Source organism: Echiichthys vipera (assembly GCF_963691815.1).
Source record: "Echiichthys vipera genome assembly, chromosome: 5".
In the NCBI taxonomy this organism is placed as follows: domain Eukaryota; kingdom Metazoa; phylum Chordata; class Actinopteri; order Perciformes; family Trachinidae; genus Echiichthys; species Echiichthys vipera.
The window spans coordinates 3,024,109-3,047,565 of NC_139830.1; positions in this window are offsets into that span (position 1 = coordinate 3,024,109).

Consider the following 23,457-nt stretch of genomic DNA (forward strand, 5'->3'; position numbering starts at 1 on the left):
CTGAACCAAAAACCACAGCAGGCAATCAGCCAACGGGTGAAGCAGGGCGCCGGTGTAACAGGACCCTGGTTTCAACAGTAAGACTTTTACACAACAACTTTAATCTTTAAACTCCTTTCACACACAATTCATTGTTTCAATATGTTGTTACGGGTGTTTTCTCTCTTATTTGTTAAACTAATTTAATATTTGTTTTACTTCAATTCAATTCAATCTGAAACAAACTTTGTTGAACCACTGTGGTGGTTTAAAGACAGAAGGTCGTCGAGGCCGCGGGTTCGACTCCCACCTGCGGCCCTTTGCTGCTTGCCCCCGAACACGACAGAGATTCACATTGATTCAGATAGATTGGAGATTCACTTGTTCAAAGATCGTTTGTTCAAATGTTTGAAGAGGCTCCGCTCCAAAACAGGAAAACGAAACTGAAACTCCCCCCCAATGCTGTAAACCTGGGAAACACTGTCCATCTGCACCGTGCTTTAACGTTAGGTTTTAGTCTCTAAGTTTCTAAGAAAAGTAAAATAATCGAGATAAAACGATTATTGTGCAGCTTTCCTTTTTTCACAAAGACGCTCTTCTTTTGTGATGTGTATTATAAATAACGTGCTCTGTCCTTTTCAGAGCTGCACTTTCGCCTCTTATTTTCTGGAATATGTTTTTTACCAAGTGTTAAAAATAAGTTTTCAGTCGGCTGTGAGCAAAATGTGTTGCAGCCAGAATCCACACTGTGGACGCTGGAGCGTAACTTCACTTGTCATGACTTTATTTACATTAATGGCTCATTTATTACATTATTTACATTAATTTGTTGTCTTAGTCTGCTGTTTTTACGTATATTGGTTTAAATGATCCTTTAGTGTCCTTGTTTCATGTTTGCTTATACTCAAACTTACACTGTTAATTATAAAAATAAATAAATAAAGCATTACACTAAAGTCAGAGTAATCGTAATCTTAATCGTGTGACTAGTTTGTCTATAGTTTGATTCATATCCGCGTGATCTGCTCTGATAAATTACCTTTGTAATAATCCATTTATTAGTTAAACCTTAACTCTAGTGTGCAGCCGTGTAATTCATATTAATTATCTATACAGTAATTTATCCTGTACAATGGATTTTTGCTCAGTTAAATTGTGTCTCTATGACTGAAGACGACCACCAGACGACCAGGCCGACTCCACCAGCAGAGTCATCACACGGCTGCCATGGCAACAGTGACATCAAATCTGTTATCACTGCTGAGGAGGATGAATGGAGGTGGGGTAGACGAGAAAGAGCCAGATGGAGTAATAAAAGAGCGTAAAAAAATCACCATCAGGAGTCATCAAAGCTGTTAAGCACTGAAACCTTATATATATATATATATATATATATATATTTATATATAATTTCCTGCAGGACAGAGCACTCTCTTCACACCGCAGTCTGTCCCGCACACACTCAGAGTGCATATAGCTGCATTAAGTATCATGAGACACACATATATTCTGTACTCTCTGCTAATACGAGTATCAACACAGATGCTACAGTTTCAATGCAGCCACTGCTCCACAGTCCTGACTGGTGTTAATGACAGTGACAGGTACGTACTGTATTCAACACTTTTCAGTCAGTAACTCAGTGAAAATGGGTGAAAGTTCACCGCTTTACATGAATCAGGCGAGCCGTTTGTGTGTTTCACCATCTAGAGACGCCTCCATTGCTGCGGTGTCGTCTCCCTCCAGTGTGCGCACGATTGACTGGGAGCTGTTATAAGAAGTGAACCTTTTCTACTTTTACCCTGTACTTTTTAAGCAGCGTTACTTTTGACAACGATGTCGAGGAAGAACCTGTGCAATTCTACAGATGAAAGTAGAAAAGGTTCACTTCCCATTCAATCCTGCAGATACTGGAGGGAGACGCCACCGCAGCAATGGCGGCTTGTTCACTTCTGATACTTCGACGCAACACAAAACGACCGCATCATTGCAAAACGTGACGAATGTGGTAAAATAACCTCTTTATCTCGATCAATTTTTTATCGTTTCATAATTGTAAGAAGGAAAATCTCAGTTGTTGTTCTTCAGGGCTAATTTACGTGACATCGGTGCATAGACTCGCGTACTTTAGGAAGTATCGGAGGCGTTTCCTGCTTAACTGTTTTCCCACATGTTTAACTTCCTCATTGATGCCATCAACATTTTAGACATTGACAAGTTTGTGTCAAAACAAAGCAGCAACTTCACGTTTGTTTTGTGTATTTAATGTTGTACAGGAAAAGCTGATTGATGGACAACCCGACAAAAGGTGCTTCTGAATTATGCATTTGTGCTCTGAGCCGAGTTCTTTGTCTCCATTGTTTGTGGAGATAATGGTGGTGGATACTGTTAATTTATATAAAACAGAACCAGTTTGTGTTTGAGCACCAACCCAACACCAGTTTTCTTTTGTCCCTGTTGTTACTGGAGGGTCAGATGTATGAAAGGAGTCCATGAAGTGAGGACACGGGAGAAGGCTGCCAAAGATGCTGCGGTTTCCTCTCTTTATCCATCTGCCAATTACCCTCCACTTCTTTATCTTGTCCAACTAATTGTCTTGATCTCAGTTTTTCCTCCAGCCTCTCTCCATCTGTTCGTGCTCCTCTAACGTCCAGTTCTTCAGCAGATTGACATCAAACTACGTGACTGGACAGCACTTTACAGAGAGAGCTACGGTCGGCCTTACACGCGTGTTTTTATAGGGGACGCTGCGCATTATTTTTTTTGTTAATAGAAAAGTGACTTCAGAGCAGCGACAGACGGTTCAGTTTAAGCTCCTTACTTTAAGCTAGTTAATTTGAATAGAGCTTTGTTTATCGACACCAGGCTGCTGCGGTTCGAGCATACAGACCTCTACAGACATCAAACTACTCCGTTATAACACGACTAGGTCAGTGTTTCAGGGTTTATACTGAATTCCGCGTATATTTCATCCTGCATGCACGTTTTTTGGCATTGAAACAGAGAAGCTAATGTTTGTAGAGAGAGCAACAAGCTATCGGACTCACTCATGTAAACGTCAGTGCTGCGACAAGTGTCTCAGGTTTAATTAAAGTGAAGACATCAAATAAGCCAGCCAGATAATTTTTTTCCTGTAACAACCATTAACTGGGAAATCCCGGAGAGTCGCTAACAGCCGGAAGTGGCTAACAGGGATTAGCTCGGGGCAGTACGGTGAATTCAAAGGTCTTTTTTAACCACTAATGCTGCTGAAAATAACAGCAAACCTCTGCAGCAGCATGAGAAGAGTCCCTACACACACAACAAAGCACCAACAGCGTAGTTAGAGAAGCCAGAGTTTATTAAAAGAGTGTTTTAAAGACTTACCTACTGGCCCCTGTACCAGCTCCTCTCATAGTAAAGTCCATTACAGTGGATTACCAAAGTCAATCCCAAAGGAAGGAGCCCATTGCTGCTTTGTTTTGTGTGTAGGGACTCTTCTCATGCTGCTGCAGAGGTTTTTTTCAGCAGTATTAGTGGTTAAAAAAGACCTTTGAATGCCTTCACCGTTAGCCACGCCCTGTTAGCGACTCTCCTGGATTTCTCCGTTAAAAGTTGTTACATGAAAAAAACTGTCTCCTTTGTTTATTTGATGAAGCAGAAAAAGACCCTGGGATGATTTTGGGCCGGATTCACACTTTAAAGGCACTATTTTATAGTTCGTGGTGGCAGTTTTTATTTCAGAAGCTAAAACTGCCTCTGCTATAACACACTGTGTAAAAGCCTGCATCAAATCACTAAAACAGACTAGATGATTTAATTCTGTTGAAGGATAAACGTATATATGCTGAGTGTTATAGTGGTTAAAAGTATCACATTAGGTGTCGTACATTTATATTCTGTGTTTCATGTGTTATGCGAACAGCAGGTGCTTGTTTCTCACTGTGAGAGTGTGTGCAGAGATAAAAAAAGGAGTAACAGTCATTAGAGAGGGAAACTACAGGCGAAAGAGCACCGAGACCTTCAAGGACGCCGTCTGTGGTGGTGTGATATTTGCTTGTACCTATAAAGGAGAAGTGTACTCCGTGTCAGCTGTGATTCCCTGTGGTGACATCGCCAAAGATCTGTGCATTAATAAATATCTTAAGAGTGTTTGTATGTGTCCAAACTGATCACTGAGGCTGGTTCAGCGCCTCGACAATTCTCAACCCATGCAAACACACGAGAAACATAATCATGAGCGTGCAGCTCCTTGAAGCCAACATCTGTAACCACTGAACCACTGCAGCGCGGCAGGAGCGACATGACGCAGGTAAGAGTCAATGACACAGTCGGGCAGCACTGCTCCGGTCCCAGCGTGGTCCCAGCATGGGATGTCCTCTGGTACATCATACCGACAGGGAAATAGACAGACGGAGAGGTGGGAACCGTGCATCTCTCTGTGTGCGTCTCTGAACAACAGGGTACACGCATCTAAGTACATGGATATAATAAGCGACTGGAAGCCCGCGCAGCTGAAAATCACTGACAAAAAGTTGCCAAAGGGTCTTGAAAACCGACACCCTGGTCTTTACGGGAAATCTGGAGTCAGTAAAGTTGAAGTATTAAACAGTTACTTCTGTTGAGTTATCATTAAGCTAGTGACCAGCGTCTAACAATTAACAGTAACGTTAACAACAGACAGCAACAGTGGCAGCTGCTGTACCAACTCTATTTAATCAGCAGTTAAAATGGAGCTAAATGAGCAGAAACACAGACGATAAACAGGATAAACAGGAGTGTAGCTGAATACTTTAGCGTGGAGCAGATCCCTGTTTACACTGTGGAGAAACCCGACTCACAACAACTGAATCCCCTCCTTCATGGAATCATTTAATGTCCATAGAGTTTGAACATATTTGTCATATTAAGACTGTACAGTTATGTCTTGTTGTTTTCTGTTTTTGTTATTGATGTTGTTTGTATTGTCCTAATCTTTATTTTAAAAATGCTGCCTTCATTTTTCGTAATTATCTCCCCGTGGTGTCGAAAATGGAATTGAGTATCGAGTATTTTCCCTGGTATCGGTGTCGACTTTGAAACTCTAGTGTGTTGCACAGTCAAGATATTGTCGCTAGTTTGGCTGCAGTGTCTGGAATAACATTACTTTGTGTTAGCAGGACGGTTGATTTAATACTTATTTTAATCAATTTTGGTTGTGACAAACGGGAATTCAGCATAAAAAAAGAGCTTTAATATAAGCTCAACAATAAAAAGATGTGGTTGCGCAAGTTTAATCACTTGTACTTTTTTTAAAAAAGCAACAACATCAATAATAGATGAAAAATAATCCCTGATAACGTGCACGTTGTAGTTACAGGGTGAAACCTAGCTCTAGTTTCTGACCCTGGACAACAAGGGTGTTTTTCACGGCTGCTTCAGTTCTAAAGACCTTGTTCTACTTTTTGATTGTTGACAAAGTGTTTAGTGAACAAAGTGTCGTTGGCTGAGGCCAAGGACTTGACAATATTTGGGTCAAATACAAGAAAAGGAATTCATCACTGACGTCCTCTACACTCATCAATCTATCTGTCACGTAAGGTTTACTGGAAGGAGAAAGGTGCTCCGGTTCCAGCCAGGTGTGATGTGTGCTGCTCGCCGTGAACAGACGGGTCTTTCTGTCTAATCTCCGCAGCGACGGGGAAAGTCTGCGTCACATGGACGACACATGGCGTGAGTGAGGTAAAAGGTTCCTCCAGGTTAAAGAGAGATTGTCTAACTTGGCTTAACACACCGGTTGACTGCAGCCGTTGAGGATAATTCATCCTGAAGTGAGGAACCGTTCAGGCCTGATTTACCTCTACTTTAAATCAGCCTATTTTTTTATGTTGAAACTTGATCCATATTTTAACATCAGACGCTCCCTGGCTTCAAAAAGCACTCAGCAGTTCAAAAACTGCAACGCACCAAACCCAAAAGGAGAATCAGCTTCAAATTTCGGCTCAAGAAAATCGGTAGTCTGTATCGGTCATCGGCTAAGGCTCTAAAAACCTAAAATCGTCTTGATTCTCGTGCATTAGCCGTCGTGCATCTTCATCTCTGGGTGATGTGAGGAACTGAGGCAGCTAACCAGAGAACAGGTTATCAATCTGTCGTGTTTCACTGAGAATTAACTGCAAAATATGGCACCTGTTCACATGGACTGTCGTCTGTATCACACTGCTACGGGTTTGTTAAATGAACCAGGACAGAAGCAGAACAACAATCCAGTCCGTATTTCTGAAAGCCAAAGAAGAGTAGGCATAAAACAATATATATTCCAGTTCTGCTCAGGTTAAAACAAGTTTTTAAAAGGTGTTTTAAACTAACACTTACACATTACGCAGTGTGTGACTGACAGAAAGAGGGTCGTGTCTGTCTAATTTAATTGGCCCGTGTGGAATAAATTACAGTCACTGAATGATAACGCTTGTGTGTCTTCAGTTCAGAGTGTTTATGTGCGTGCGCCTGTGTGTCCGTATGTGAATAAAGTTACACAACACCCAGAGCTAATGTGTTTATGTCAGTCTCACTCCCACTGCAGTCGTCTCAGGACCAGAAGCAGCAAACAACAACCGACGAGGAGCAGTGAATCGAGGATACAGGATGAACTCAGCAGCAGAGTGACAGAAAAACGTTCATGTCGGGTAACTGGCACTTTTCTACGTCTCCTGTTTCCAAATCAGGTTTTATCCGACAGGGACAGCAGCGGCTTGGTACCAGTTTGAACCCACAGAGAGTTTGCGGAGTGCCCTTTAAACCAGCACTTAATCCCTGCTGCTCGCCCGTGGTTTCAGGATGTGATTAAGCACGAGATTGGATTAAACTTTAATGACCCCCTTTGGGTAGAGCTGAGAAATAAATATGAAAAAAACATTTTAAATATATATTGTTAAGCAGAAGTCAACAGGGGAATTCTGGCATCTTAATGGAACTACAGTAGAGAAATAAACACAAACAAGAGAGCGCCTGAGCTTTGTTGCTTTGCGCGTCAGATGAAACAAGCTCGAAGTAAATACACGAGTGAGTTAACGCGCGCCCAACACGCAGCTCTCTCTGCCGCAGGTGCCCAGAAGCAGGTCCTGGAGCTGAACGTGGTCGGTCCCAGACTGCCCGGGTACAGCAGACACAGAACTGAACACTGAATGTACAGGGCTGGAGGCTGGAGGCTGGAGGCTGCCTGCGCGGTGCAAGCACAGGGCTGGAGGCTGGAGGCTGGAGGCTTCCTGCGCGGTGCAAGCACAGGGCTGGAGGCTGGAGGCTGCCTGCGCGGTGCCAGGCTTGATGCAGCAAAACACACAACATATGAGATGATGAAATAACAACGTGCCGCAGGTCTGAGCGATAATTCAACATGATGATTTAACCACACAGACCTCTACACACTTCAGCCTGCTGGGTAATAACACGACTCCCACACACGCCTCCACTCCTGGATGAGACCCCAGCGCGGTGAATTTCAGCCTGCATGCACGTCTTTTAAGTCCAAAGATAACAAAGCGACAAAACTGTGTGTGAACTGACCCGTCTCCTCTTGGCTCAAGCCGGCTGATGGTGTCGTCTGTGACGTAACGCACGTCCCCTGGTGTGACAGCCAATCAGGTCTTAGCAAAGTCCGCGGGTCAGGGAGCTGAAATCGAGAACAAAGCAGTGAATTAAGGAAATAAAACACTATTTTCTCTGTTTCATCTCTATAGAAACGCACCAATAGCGAGTATCTCACTGTGTCTGTCCTCATATTTATTTTATAGTGCTACAAATTAGATCCAGCAACGAAAAAGAAGTTAGAGCAGGAGTACAGAGAGACGTTGCTATGGAGATGATGCACCGCCTCGCCTCGCCTCGTCTCATCGGTGTGAACGGGCAGGTTTCAGAGCGTTGCACACCTGCATTAATCTTTGATCTTAACCTCTCAGTGTTGACACAGAACAGCTGATGTTGGGAGCAGAGGAACAGGTGGACGTCCTGCAGCTCCGTGCTCAAACGCAAACACTGCGTCCTAACATGAGTCTATTAATTTAATTAAAAGCCATTTTTCAAGGAGTTTCCAAATACCAACACCAACGTAGGAATTTCAAAACAGTCCGATATTCGGGTTCAGCCCTGTCAAAATCATCACACTCCCAGGGCGCCCACATACCTTTTGTAAAAATGCTATATTAAACGTCTTTTGTAGAGCTTTTGGATAAAGTTTCTATCAAAAGTGTCGAAAAACAACAGCTGAACGGCAACATTTACACCGCGTGGACGACGCTTTACGCTCTGATCCTTGTACATTGTGTTAATTTAGCAAAATTAGATAATACCTTTTATTTAGAAGCGTCTAATTACAAAGGAGTGAACAAAAATGAGCTTTGTCATGTGGTTGTTTCATACAGACTATTTATTTATGATTGAATTATCAGACAGCGTGCCGTATCATCACATATCGTCATCAAGATATGAAACACCGTGGAGGTCAAAGATAAAGATAAAGATATTAGAAAGATGCAGAGAGAGGGGAGAAGGCAGGGGAGACGGTACGCACAGAACAATGCAGCCCTGTGTTTCCAGACCAATCAGCTCGCTGCCGTCCCAACATCACGCCACAGTGACACCGACTCCACCAGCGCTTCACCCTTTCATAGTGCCGTCTTTCTATGGACACTAAACGGTGACCAACACTCGACTCAACAAATATATATATGTATTTATATTAATATAAAATCTTTTGAGGTGGTTTTGCATCTATTTTAGTCTTTTTGCACCTTTTTGTGGTGGTTTTGCATCTATTTTTAGTCATTTAGCATCTTTTTGTGGTGATTTGCATCTATTTTTAGTCATTTTGCATCTTTTTGTGGTGGTTTTGCATCTATTTTTAGTCATTTTGCATCTTTTTGTGGTGGTTTTGCATCTATTTTTAGTCATTTAGCATCTTTTTGTGGTGATTTGCATCTATTTTTAGTCATTTTGCATCTTTTTGTGGTGGTTTTGCATCTATTTTTAGACATTTTGAATCTTTTTGTGGTGGTTTTGCATCTATATTCAGTCATTTTGCATCTTTTTCTGGGGGTTTTGTGTCTATTTTCAGTCATTTTGCATCTTTTTCTGGTGGTTTTGCATCTTATACAGCTGCTGACTGATTTATGTCCCAAGCCAAAGCTGGAAAGTGGACATGTAGTGTTACAGTCTTTGCCCAACAACAACCTGTCTTAGTGGTGAAACTTGCACTTTTACTGGACGTGTGCAGGTGATTCGTTGGATTACAGCGGTCGAGCTCAAAACTGGACCGATTTCAAAAAACGTTGTTGCCATTCGTCCTTTAGACAGAAAAACAGGTTAAAAAGCACCAAAATTCATCTTCATGTCACCAGGAGCATTAATGCCTGATTTACTCTCAAAAAACGAAAACATTTGCCTTTGAAATCACACTAAAAAAAACCTCAAAGGACAAATATGTTTTTCTTTTCACAGCCAGCATTTCTCCGTGATGAACATCTTGTCCTCGTGTGAAGGAACCAGGCAGCAGAGACTCACTGGCGTGTTGTGAGGAAGCACTGATGTTAATGAGTCACGGCAGATTAATGATAAGCCAGCGAACATATTGATGTATTTATTAAACTGCTCATTACACGTCGCCATCATCACAGCCGCACAGAGAAGGAAATAACCCGAATCACAGGATGATTTGATTGCTCTTTACGGCTGCACTGTGATCTGCGTCAGCCTGTGCGAACATTCACCCCGCTAAAAACTATTTCATTAAACTGAACAGAAAATGAAAACAGGACACACCGTCTCATGTGCACACACTTTTCATTAAAAGGTGCAGATGGAAAGAAAGATGAGACAGACTTTTAGAGCAATGTCCGATGACTCATGATTAAAGGCTCGATCTGTAGAAATCAACTCTGAAAAATCTGTTTTTCTGCTTCTGGTTGATGGCGTTTGATCATGGTTTCCCCTTCCATTATACAGCAACATCAAGCAGCAGCCAAGTGCCACTCACCGCAATAATTACATTTTTCTGCAGCCGAGAGGCAAGTGATGGGCCCGTCACGAAAACAACTTTACAGGGCGATAGTTGCTTCTGTTTTAAACAAAAGTGTCACCGCGGTCAGGTGAAGTGGTTCACCGCGGTCAGGTGAAGTGGTTCACCGCGGTCAGGTGAAGTGGTTCACCGCGGTCAGGTGAAGTGGTTCACCGCGGTCAGGGGCTCCCTCACCGCAGCTGTGGCGTTCGCTTTGAAACCAACTCCATCTTTGTTTTTATTCCTCCAAATCTCAGCTAGCGTGTCCTCTAACCTGCTCCTCACAGGGCTCTCCTGCACCCCCCCCCCCCCACACACACACACACACACACACAGACTGTGCAGCTGACAAGTGACTGACACAACACCAGGGTGAACTCCTCACATCTATTTTTAGTCATTTTACATCTTTTTGTGGTGGTTTTGCATCTATTTTTAGTCATTTTACATCTTTTTATGCTGGTTTTGCACCTATTTTTAGTCATTTTGTGTCTTTTGTGGTGGTTTTGCATCGATTTTTAGTCATTTTGTGTCTTTTTTTGGTGGTTTTGCATCTATTTTTAGTCATTTTGCATCTTATTGTTGAGGTTTTGCATCTTGACGAGTGTCAGTCACTTCCGCTGACAAGTGACTGACACGAGATGAGACGAGGGTTAACTCCCCGTAACGCTGAGGAAGAGAGAGGGCTCAGTGGAAACAGACGCACCGTAGTGAAGACATTAAAAGTTATCATGCCATTAATCGATTCAATGTTTATTGCGACAGGCCTACGTGTGTATGCGTGCACGCGTGTGTCGTTGTGTACCAATCCGTCATGATGACGTCAGCACCCCTGCACCCCTCCGTCTGCTGCAGCTGCTCCCTTCAGTGATGGAGAAACACTGACGTCACGCAGAAACACGGGGGCTCACGAGGGAGTTTCTCTGACGAGCTGTGAAGAGCTTTAGTGTCAGGAGGCTGTGCTGCAGCGTGACGTCTGCTCCAGGTGTGTGCGTGTGTGTGTGTGTGTGTGTGTGTGTGTGTGTGTGTGTGTGTGTGTGTGTGTGTGTGTGTGTGTGTGTGTGTGTGTGTGTGTGTGTGTGTCTATAATGGATTGTTTCATAAGGGTCACTAAACACTTGATTCTTTGGGCAACCTTTTACACACAGTGCCTCTGTGCTCATCATTATTAGCTCACAGGTGAAGTGTGTTTTATTTGCTAGTTCACATGAAACCAGGAACAAAACACAACCGAACATTCAGAACCATGAGAACCGCGGCACTTAAGAGGATCACGAACAAGACTAGGCGTCAAATCCAAGACTAATCATTTCAGGAATATCTCACCTCTGCACACGCCACTAAACACATGAATGCACGTGCAGCGTTGTCTGGTTATGGTTCTGACTGTAACAGCAATATTTAAATATCACGAACAAATGTTAAAAATGTATGAGTATGCGACTGGGTGCCCATTATTCCAAACGCCCAGACCATCCTGACCTCTGAGCTCTGCTGTGTTTCACTCTCAGATCAGTCTGGTAACGTTTGAGCAGCGACCGAACCAATCAGCGTTGGTTTAGAGGTGGGTTTAAGTGAAAAGAGAAGAGACTGTTGAGTGTAAACAACATGGAGGCTTCCACGGATGAGATGAGCAGCTATGGAGCAAGCCGCTCACTAACTCTTTGTTCTCTGGATCCTTCTGTTGAATATGGACCGGGCTCCTGAAATTGGGCCTTTGATCCGTAAATTCACGTTAAACACAAAGGGAAAATCTCCTTTACCCACATGTTGTTTCCTTTCTGAGCTTTGCCTCCACGCTGTTAGCACGTCACACGCTTCAGTCATCTGATCGGTTGGTTTGGCCGGTATGTTGGTGACAGACAGATGGTTTATCCAATCAGAAACCAGGATTTTCAAACCTTCACTAAAGATCTTTAAACCAGAGTTCAGATGGAAATGCTGAGAAAATGAGAATCAATGCATCTGGAGCAGTCAGGTTATTCCTTTTCAGCACGAACACAGGAAAGCACACCCATACGCTTTGTAAGCTTGTTGTTAGCTGTGAAGTCAATCCTCCCTGTTAATGTAGCGTTAAGCTAGCTACCTAGAAAAAAAACCCACAGCGGCACTTTGAGGCGCTGTGATGAAGCTTCCTGACAAAGATAAACACTATGTGGACAAAGGCCTTAAATCAGAAAAATGCTACATTCGGTCTAATTTGCAATATCCAAACAGAAAAGGCCGTTTACAGTATTTACAGGACCCGTATCAAATTCAGAATATTCTCTGGAGTCCTTTGTGTTTCTCAAATCATGTCTTTACTAAGCTGCGTGCAGACAGGAGAGACGCTACCAACAAACGGGGTCGTAATGTTCCCTGGCTTTCTCCAGAGAGCTTCAGCACAAATACAGACTCATCACAGCACCGTACAAACAAGAACATCACAGTAACAATAGCAACAAACACACCACCCAGTGTTCATGACCCCAGTAGATGTTATCAATGTTTTACCACCAACGAATGTCACCATCCACAACCCTCATGTGACCCCTCTCCACAATCCCCCCAGCACTTATTCACAGCTTGACTGTAAGGGCGCACTCACACTGTCCATCCGTGCCGTGCCCAAACAGGTTTCACGGCTAAAGTCTGGTTCCTTTGACCAGTGTGAGTGCAACCATACCGCGCCTAGCTGCGGCACGCTTGCCGTCCACGGCCCGTTTGGGAGAGGTGGGCTTTAGTAAAGCACGTTTACACGTGTACGAGCACGAGCGTGCGCACGTGTACGAGCACGAGGCCTACGGCGGTTCTGAGGTCATTTCCTGTGCGCCTGTTGGGACATAGAAAAAAGAAGGAGGGACCATGCGCGGACATTTAAAACAATGGCGGTGAAAGGTTCACGTTGGTGTGATGCGGAGGTGGAGTGTTTACTGCAGATTTGGTCGATGAAAAGATTCAAAAACAGTCGACAAGACGCACAAAAACTCTGAGGTCTACGGAAAGATCTGGAAACAAAGCCACGCATCGCCATGACGTCATCAATGCGTGTGACGTGTTACGGCGTGATGACGTATAGGCAGCAAGAAGCATTCTCCGAGGCCCAGGTAGTGTGAGTACAAACGGGCCTGGAGGGGGGGACAAGTACCCTAAAGCACGGGGCACGGGACGGAGGCACAGTGGGAGTGCGCCCTTAAACTCAGGTAAACGGGATATTAATGTGAAAGTAAAGGTAGCTGCTGACGTGTCCTGCATAGATACACATACGCATCAGTGCTCATGTCGGGACTTTCTTCAGTGTTTCGCTTGCTTTCTGCTCGCAGTGATGATAAAGACAAAAGCATGAACGGTCATTCCCATCCAGCGGGTCCATGGAGCGACCTTGTCTGGGTGATAAATGCATCTGAAGTCCTGCCACGTGACTCGGACTTACTCGCTCCCTTGATGAATAACAGCAGGGAGTCTGTCCGTGTGCAGTTGTGCATTGATTTGTATCGATCTATGGGATAAACAATAAGGCGGCCTGACAGAAACGTGATTCACCGCGCAGTTTAACAGCGGCGATCCATCACAACGACGTCGCCGAAGCAACCGTCTGCAGAAGAAACGCGGTTTGAGCTCCACACTGACAGAACAATTAACAATATGTGACACTGCTGCGGCCTCTGTCATTGTTCATAAAGGTGGAGAGGGATAAAAGCGATCTCAATAAGCTGCAGACAGACACGATAAAAGGGAAAAATCATACTTTTCATTTTCTATTAATCTACTGACTCTTTCTTGATCAATCCAGTAGCTGTCTGGTCCATTAAATGTGATAAAATTGGGGAAAACTAGATGACAAATGTCTTGTTTTGTCAAAAACTCAATGATATTCAGTTTACGGTCGTAGAGGAGGGAAGAAACCAGAAGATATTCACATTTAAGAAGCTGGAATCAGAGAGTTTGGACATTTTTCTTTCATCTTTTCAGCTCAAAAGCAAGATGAATCGATTGAAAATACAACTAATTAGGTCCCGAGATACCACAACGCACAATAACGTCATCTAAATTGATAATAACAGCTCAAATTTGTGATGTGAAATATTTTGCCCTAAAGATACTCTGTATTTTCTCATTTGTTACACATTAAATGAACACAGGAGTATATAAAAACAGGCTTTACCGTGGTTATGTCATATAAACATTCATTTACTGACTTACCAGAGGACATGTTATATCATTACATATGTTATTATTAAGATATGAAATGATCCAAATTGGAAATACCTGTTTTGTGACTGCATAATAATAACAAACATGCACAATTAGTCGACTAACTGATTATTTGAACAGAAAAATATTCAACAACTACTTTGATAATTATGTGAAAAGAGCTTTAAATGCTGTTTTCAACCTCTCACATATGAATCTGCTTTACTCATATGAATTAAATCATATTAAAGTGAATATCTTTGGGTTCTGGACTGACAGATATTTAAAGACATCACCTTGTACTTAAATAACTGGAATTAAATCATATTAAAGTGAATATCTTTGGGTTCTGGACTGACAGATATTTAAAGACATCACCTTGTACTTAAATAACTGGAATTAAATCACATTAAAGTGAATATCTTTGGGTTCTGGACTGACAGACATTTAAAGACATCACCTTCTACTTAAATAACTGGAATTAAATCATATTAAAGTGAATATCTTTGGGTTCTGGACTGACAGACATTTAAAGACATCACCTTGTTCTTAAATAACTGTAATTAATTCATATTAAAGTGAATATCTTTGGGTTCTGGACTGACAGACATTTAAAGACATCACCTTGTACTTAAATAACTGTAATTAATTCATATTAAAGTGAATATCTTTGGGTTCTGGACTGACAAACCAGACATTTAAAGACATCACCTCGTACTTAAATAACTGGAATTAAATCATATTAAAGTGAATATCTTTGGGTTCTGGACTGACAGACATTTAAAGACATCACCTTGTACTTAAATAGCTGTGATGGACATTTGTTTATATATATTTACTGACATTTTAAAGACCAGCAGATTATCTAATAAGAATAATAATTCTTTGTACAATTCAATCAATCAAGAGGCTGCTTTCACACAAAACAGCAAACAATAAAGCAACAATGTGTGCTAAATAACAATAAAGTGTCATCTTACTGAAACTCAGAGCCACAGTAAATCAGATTATTGTTTAAAGTTCCTGTCATTAGCATGATCCAAGCCGACACTTCCCAGCAGCCTGGCATGAGAAAAGCACCTTATTCAGGAGGTAAACACCAGTAAAACCACATTACACTCACTGACAACACCTGCTGTTGACAGTGTTTCAAGGAACCGAACTAATGTACCGAGAAAAACAGCAGAAACGGGCTAATGTCGTTAAGCTAACGTTAAAAAGCGACGTGACGCTGAGAGGTTGTTTTAAAACGACTGTGTTTCACATTAAAAACGCGTGTTTTGTTCAGTGAGTGCAGTGCTGACTGATATTCACAGGTTTCACCGTAAAGGTCGTTTAAATACACCGAGAAAAATCACCGTTAAAAACAATAAAACAGCGTTTTCTTACCGTCTGCTGCTCCACCGTTAAACTGACCGTTTTTCTCTCCGACCGTTAATTTTCAAAAAAGCAACGTTCTGAGGCACGAGCCCGCGCTGCTGCAGTCGCTGCTGTAGTCTCGTGCAGCAGTGCAGCCTGGCTCGAGCTGCACGGGGATGTACAGTACCAGCACGCGCTGCGAGGGCGAGGAGAGGAGGAGAGGAGGAGACCTGCAGGCACGAGGCGTCCGCGAGGGGCTCCAGTTCACCTGTTGCTTACGTCACAGGTGTTGGCTCCTAGAGGACACTAGCACAGGTATTGGCTCCTAGAGGGCACTTTAGCACAGGATAAGTCTCGAGAGGGCACTTTAGCACGGGTCTTAGCCCCTAGAGGACACTTTAGCACAGGATAAGTCTCGAGAGGGCACTTTAGCACAGGTGTTGGCTCCTAGAGGGCACTTTAGCACAGGTTTTGGCTTCTAGGACACTTTAGCACAGGTTTTAGTCTCTAGAGGACACTTTAGCACAGGTATGGCTCCTATATGACACTATAGCACAGGTTTTAGCCCCCATGAGGACACTTTAGCACGCGTTTTGGCTCCTAGAGGAATCTTTAGCACACGTTTGGCTCCTAGAGGACACGTTAGCAAAAGTTTCGCCAAAAAAAGTCTCTAGAGGACACTTTAGCACAGGCCTTAGCCCCTAGAGGGCACTTTAGCACAGGTTTTAGTCTCTAGAGGACACTTTAGCACACATTTTGGCTTCTAGAGGACACTTTAGCACACATTTTGGCTTCTAGAGGACACTGTAAGACAGGTTTTGGCTTCTAGGACACTGTAGCACATGTTTGGGCCCCTAGAGGACACTTTAGCACACGTTTTGGCCACTTTAGCACAGGTTTTAGTCCCTAGAGGTCACTTTAGCACAGGTTTTAGACCCTAGAGGGCACTTTAACACACGTTTTGGCCCCTAGAGGACACTTTGGCACACGTTTTGGCTCCTAGAGGGCACTTTAGCACAGGTTTTGGCTCCTAGAGGACACATTAGCACACATTTTGGCTCCTAGAGGGCACTTTGGCACACGTTTTGGCTCCTAGAGGGCACTTTGGCACACGTTTTGGCTCCTAGAGGACACATTAGCACACATTTTGGCTCCTAGAGGGCACTTTAGCACATGTTTGGGCCCCTAGAGGACACTTTAGCACAGGTTTTAGTCTCTAGAGGGCACTTTAGCACATGTTTGGGCCCCTAGAGGACACTTTAGCACACATTTTGGCCCTCATGAAGGCACTTTCGCACAGGTTTTGGCTCCTAGAGAACACTTTAGCACAGGTGTTGGCTCCTAGAGAACACTTTAGCACACGTTGCATGCTCTCTAAAGGACATGAAGATGCTGTCAGGTTTGCTGTTAGGAGGTAAACTCCACTGCTGCTCCTGCTCACAGCGCTCACAGTGCTGAGTCAGCATGCAGTGGTCGTATAGCGGCGTGCTCCATCAAATGGCGTTCCTCTCTTCGGCGCTCTGGACCCGTTCAGATGCAATGAGACTCTGGAGGCCGCAGAAAAAGGACGAGGCGGACTGAACTCCCCACTCGTCTGCTTCTCTTTCATCCGAAGCTTCAGATGAAAAACAGTCTCATGTTTTTTATCCCTGTAAAAAACGGACGTAGCGTCTCCATCGAGGTCCGTTCTCTCAACGTGATCCAATCGTCCTCGCCTACGGGAGTCTCCACCTTGTCTTTGACTCCCACTCATTTCCTCTGACCAAAAAAGGACATGTATGTGACGTTGGGGGGAGGGGCGTGGGTCCATCTGTCTCCATCTGATAAATGCTGGGCTTTGTCCCGCCCATCGGACGCTCGGCTTCTGCGTGATGATTGGACGAGCTGTCTGAGGCGGATTCCTTTTTTGATTGACAGCTAAATGAGCGACTCAGCGATCTTGAAGAATAAACATCCAGCGGAGCATTTACCGAGTTTTTCATTCCGTTGTTCTGAACTGATCCGGAGACTTTACCGATCCCCAGAGACTTTGACTTTGTTAAAAACGACCAGCGTTGTGTTTGAAGACCTGTCACTCTGCGGAGCTTCTCCCCCCCGTCACCATCACTCACACTCACAGGCGCTTACACTTCACAGTAGCCCGGCGCAAAACTTCGAGGGGCCACTGTCTTAATCTGAGAGGGACGTTTCCTGCAGGTCAAAGCTGCGTCCACGGTGGTTCAGCGTTAAATGTTGCACAACCACGACGAGATGTGACCAAAAATATGAATCTGTGAAGAACAATAATGAGCTGAACTCACTGTTCTCTGATCCCAAATATGTCATTAACATGGAAACACACACACACACACACACACACACACACATTGGTTGTGTGTGTGTGTGTAGTCCTCTGCAGTGCTCTTCCTCTGCAGTGGAGGCTGTTATGTAATAGAAAAAAGAGAGAGGGCGGGTGGAAGACTATTGTTTTTAAAGCACACACGCGCTTATACTGTCACACACACACACACACACACACACACACACACACACACACACACACGCTTGTAATTAGTGTTTTCTCAGTAAGCGTTTCACCACAAGTGTCGTAACATAAATGTAAAACCTGCTGAACACATCGGCTGAGAGACTGAACTGGGTCCCAGAAGAGAAAAGAGAAAAGAAAGAGAGGAAGAAGTCTGCAAAATAGTGAGACTTTCATCAGTGTGGGGTTGTGCCCTAAAACATGTGCTAAAGTGCCCTCTGATGGAGGCCAGGATGCACCACTGATCAGGGCACTTTAGCACACGTTTGGCCCCCATGAGGGCACTTTAGCACTTGGTTTGGTCTCCTAGAGGGCACTTTAGCACTTGGTTTGGTCTCCTAGAGGGCACTTTAGCAGGGGTTTGGGCTCCTAGAGGGCACTTTAACAAACATTTTGGCTCCTAGAGGGCACTTTAGCACACATTTGAGCCCATGAGGACACTTTAGCACACGTTTTGGCCCCCATGAGGGCACTAAACCATGCATTTTGGCTCCTAGATGACACTTGAACACACATTTTGGCCCCCATGAGGGCACTTTAGCACATGTTTTGGCTACTAGAGAACACTTTAGCACAGGTTTGGCCCCCATGACGGCGCTTTAGCACACATTTTGGCTCCTAGCGGGGCACTTTAGCATGCGATTTTGATCCTAGAGGCCACTTTAGCACGTGTTTTTCAACAATCGTCTCTCTATCATAGGCTACTACGTCATATAATTTCCTTCTTTGCTCCAGACATCATTTCCACAATAATAAATGTGTGGAGTACATGCGATTCACAGAGCACCACCTTTCGTGTCAGAAAGAACAAACAGTGAACGAGGTTTATCACAGTAAATGAAAACTGAACCTGCGTCACAGCCATTTCCCTGCAGATGAATAAAGTTATAGGCACGTTTTCTGTTTTACCCGTAAACCCTCTTTGTTAAAACCTCTGTCTCAGTCCTTTCTAACCCTTCCTCTGCTCCTCTCCCTCTAATTTCACATCTCTTTCTGCTCTTTTCTCACGCCTCGTTCTCGGCTGTTTTAATCTCAGTTGCACCCGTTTGTCCTTGTCATTGATGCGTCACGCTCCGTCGCTGCTGCTCTCCCTGCCGCCTCAGCAGAAAACCAGAGAGGGACCAAACGTTGGGCGCGCGGTGACGACGACTGCAGACGGAGGGGAAACAGAGAACCAGAGAGTTCCTCAGATGAAAAAGAAACAAACAGAAATCCTGCGTCACCGTGTCTTTCCCTGCAGGACGGTTAAGAGTTCAGTCTCCATGGTAACGGGAGACTGTTGCCATGGAGACTGAGCTGTATTTCTTGATCCAAACAAAGATGGTAGCCAGTAATGACGTAGTCTTCATTTCTCTATTATCCGTTTGTATTCCACGTATGAATTACTGCGGAAACGATGAACGTAGAGCAAAGAAGGAAGTCAAGAGTTGGTGTTTAGTTTTTTATAATTTTTAAAAAGTCGTTGGCACCTAAAACGTAACCGTTACAGTCACCTTTCACAGCGTTAAATGTAATTACAGGTAGCAATACGTTTAGCTATATTTTTCTTTAACCAATCCATTAACTTACTTTAAGCTAGGTTTCTTTTAACGTTACTTTAAGCTAACTAATGTTAGGCTACTTTTAACTAGCTTTTCTTTAAAACAAATTCATTAACATTACTTTTAGCTAATGTTACTTTTAGCTAAAATTAACTTTTAGCCAACTGTTTTAACCTATTATCCATAAACGATACTTTAAGCTAGCTTACTAAACAAAAACACATTTATCCATTAAGGCTAGGCTACCTTGAGCTAACTTTTTAAAAACCAAATCCATTAACATCATTTTTAGCCAACGTTACTTTTAAAAACCAAATCCAAGTAACTTTACTTTTAGCTAATGTTACTTTAAGCTAATGTTACTTTTAGCTAACCCTTTTTTTAACCTTTTAAACATTTATCCATTAACGTTAGTTGAAGCTAACTTTTTAAAGGTTAACTTAAACTAACCATCCATTAATGTTAAGCTACTTTTAGTTTAACCAAATCCATTAACATAACTTTTAGCTAATGTTACTTTAAGCCATCTCTTTTAACCTTTTAACAATTTATCCATTAACGTTACTTTAAGCTAACTTTTTAACCATTTATCCATTGACATAACTTTTTAGTTAACGTTACTTTAAGCTAACAATTTATCCAATACTTTCCCTGTCTATTTTGACCATTTATCCATAACTTTAAGCTAATTATTTGAACTGTTTTGTCATTATTTTTAGTTTATTTCCACATCTTCTTTAGCACTTTTGTCTAATCTTTTTAAATTTCTGTGCTTGCTTGCTAACTAGTTTTCACACATCGCGCCTGGCAACTCCAGAAGTAGCCTACTCTTGGGGTATATATAAGTATATATGTATAAGTTAACCTGGTTGGGACTCGCCGGTGAGGAATGCAAACACGACAAAAGAGGAAAGGAAAAAGGAGAGGAGGAAACTTATTTTTACACATTTTACTCCTCATTTGGACTCTTTTAGTGGTTGTTTTTATTTCCTTTTGCAGCTGTTTTTGTCTTTGTGGTTGATACGTGTTTTTTTGAGTGACCGGGGGGACGCCTGACACTTTGGGTCCCCCCCTGGACCTGTGCCCGTTAGACCCGATCAGTGATCCGTCTATGCTGAGGACTGAGTCTGAGCCCATTCACACGCTGCAGTAAAGTCTCGCCTCACCACTAAACTCATTCCAGATTAGCCTGCGGATGAAAGGGGAGTTCAGGAAGCAGCTAATCAGAAATCAGCACTTTTAATTACACAGAGAAAGAAAGAGGGAGAGAGAGAGAGAGAGAGAGAGAGAGAGAGAGAGAGAGAGAGAGAGAGAGAGAGAGAGAGAGAGAGAGAGGGAGAGAGAGAGAGAGAGAGAGAGAGAGAGAGAGAGAGAGAGAGGCTGCCGGGGGACGGATTAAAACTCATTTCTGCCCCAGACTCAGAAAAAGAACAGTCGTTTATATAAGTGACTTACGAGAGGGCTTTAGGACCATTAGGATAAATAAATAACAATGAAACAGTGGTCCGTCAGCCCCGTCCACTAACAACACTGGACCTACTGGACCTGACTGCACCTGTAGAGTCCTGTTTTTAACGTATTTGGAGTTTCGTTCGTGTCCATGAACTCCTGAGAGAAATGTCTGATATTTGCTAAATGCTAAATAAAAACATAAAAGCAGACTTTCAGTTTTTGTAACATTTTATTTTTTTCTCAGAGTTGTTTCAAATCATCAAACTGAACTATAAACAGATAAATTACGGCTCTGAAGACTTCGTTCTGACAACCTCATCCTGGACTGAACCAAGTCCCCCTTCTACAATTTGGACTGTACCAAGTCTGAACCCCCGTTGACGCTGCAGAGAGAACTGTCCTGCATGTTGATGCTCATAAAGAATAATTATTATTTTTAGTAAAGTAATTCATGGTATTCATCCTGTCTCACGGTCCGGCAGCGATTCAAACACTAAAGAGAGTGTGTTGGTCGTCAGACAGTCTCTCGTAAAGAAAGGATGAACCTGGACGGATCAGGAGACAACGGACCCACAGACACAGACAACCCCCCCCCCCCCCCCTTCATATGCAGCTAAAGGTGAAGGAAGCTTGCAGCCGTGCACCAAGAGATCCAGTCTTTTATACATCTACACAATGTCCCTGCTGGTATCTGCTGAACTCTACGAGCTTTAAAACAGACTTTAAAACTTACTTTAAAGCTTTAAAACTTACTTTAAAACTTTAAAACTGTAAAACATCCGCCTGTGAGATCCTGGGGTACCGTCTCGTGTAATGGATAATTTATCCAATAACATTGTGAAACTCATCTGGGGCAGGATAATGGATCATTAATCATCTTTTGTCTCATTAATTTGAGCGCATCAACATACGAACGAATGGTGAAAGTAACATTTCAAGAGGACGTTAACAGATAACTCAACGTAGCATTCACGTGGTTTCTCTCTCATTGTTTCCTGGTTCTTTCTTTCGTTTACTGACGACAGGACGTTTAAACCCAGACGCAGAGTTCAGAGTGACCGCAGAGAAAACGGAAAACCACAGAATTGTCCTTTAAGTCGGGGGGGTTTCAGACCAGGACACAGGAACACACGGTGGCAACAGTTTCAACAGCATTCGTGACCATAAACGTGTGATTGTGTCCAAACGTGCCGATTCTCCTGCTATCATTTAAAAAATAAACAAAACAGGACATTTGAAGACATTTGAATGTGTTGATAAGTCACAAAAATGGATTAAAGGGATAGTTCTGATATTTTGAAGTGTGGTTGTATGAGGTGTGTAATGGCGGCCGGCACAGAAACAAAGAAACAAATCAATATGATTTTAAAGTGTATGCTATATTTAGAACATTTACACAGCTTTACCTTTCAGTCTGACAGCTCCATTTAAGTTTACGTGGAAGGAACCGAAGCTGTTCTCCGCTCTCATCAAAGCCGCCAGACTCCACTGATAAAAACAGGAAGTTAACGTCAAAGAAACACAGGACCCAAAGAACCAGGTCCAGGTCCAAGCGGCTGAAATGTGTTTCCTCAGGAGGGGGTCTGGAGTCTCCCTTAGAGAGAGGGGGAGAAGTTCAGCATCCGTGAGGAACTCGGAGTAGAGCCGCTGCTCCTTTGTGTTGAAAGGAGCCAGTTGAGGTGGTTCAGGATCATCTGGTAAGGATGAACCCTGGGCGCCTCCCTAGGGAGGTGTTCCAGGCACGTCCAGCTGGGAGGAGGCCTCGGGGAAGACCCAGGACCAGGTGGAGAGATTAGATCTCCACACTGGCCTGGGGACGCCTCAGGATCCCCCAGTTAGAGCTGGTTAATGTGGCCTGGGAAAGGGAAGTTTGGGGTCCCCTGCTAAAGCTGCTGCCCCCGAGACCCGACCCCGGATAAGAGGCTGAAGATGAGATGAGATGGAAACACAGGAGTCGCTGGTCTGCAGCTGCCCCTATCCGCGAGTTAGTTTGTGTTATTTCGGGACTTTTGTGAATCCGTACGAACCGAGTTGAACAGCAACTCCTGCGTTCTGTGACGTTAAATCGCTGTTTGTGTGAGTGGAGTCTGGTGGCAGAGATGTGTGAACGTAAGCAGAGACAGGTAAAGCTGTGGAAACGTTATAAACATACCGTAAAATGTAATTGTTTAGGTCTAAAATCCATTTAAAAATCCATATGTTTCCGTTGCTCATACAACCGCGCTCCAAAAGAAGTTCCCAGCCAGCGCTTTGATACAGAACGTAGATGAAATCATGATAAAATAACGCTGAGTCGCCTGAAAATGTCGCCATCAGAAGGTGCTAACGTCGTCCTGCACCTGTGACACGGTTTAAGGCCCGAGGTTCGTGGAAACTACAAGAAACAAAAACAAAAACACAGCAGAAATCAAAGTGATAGTTTT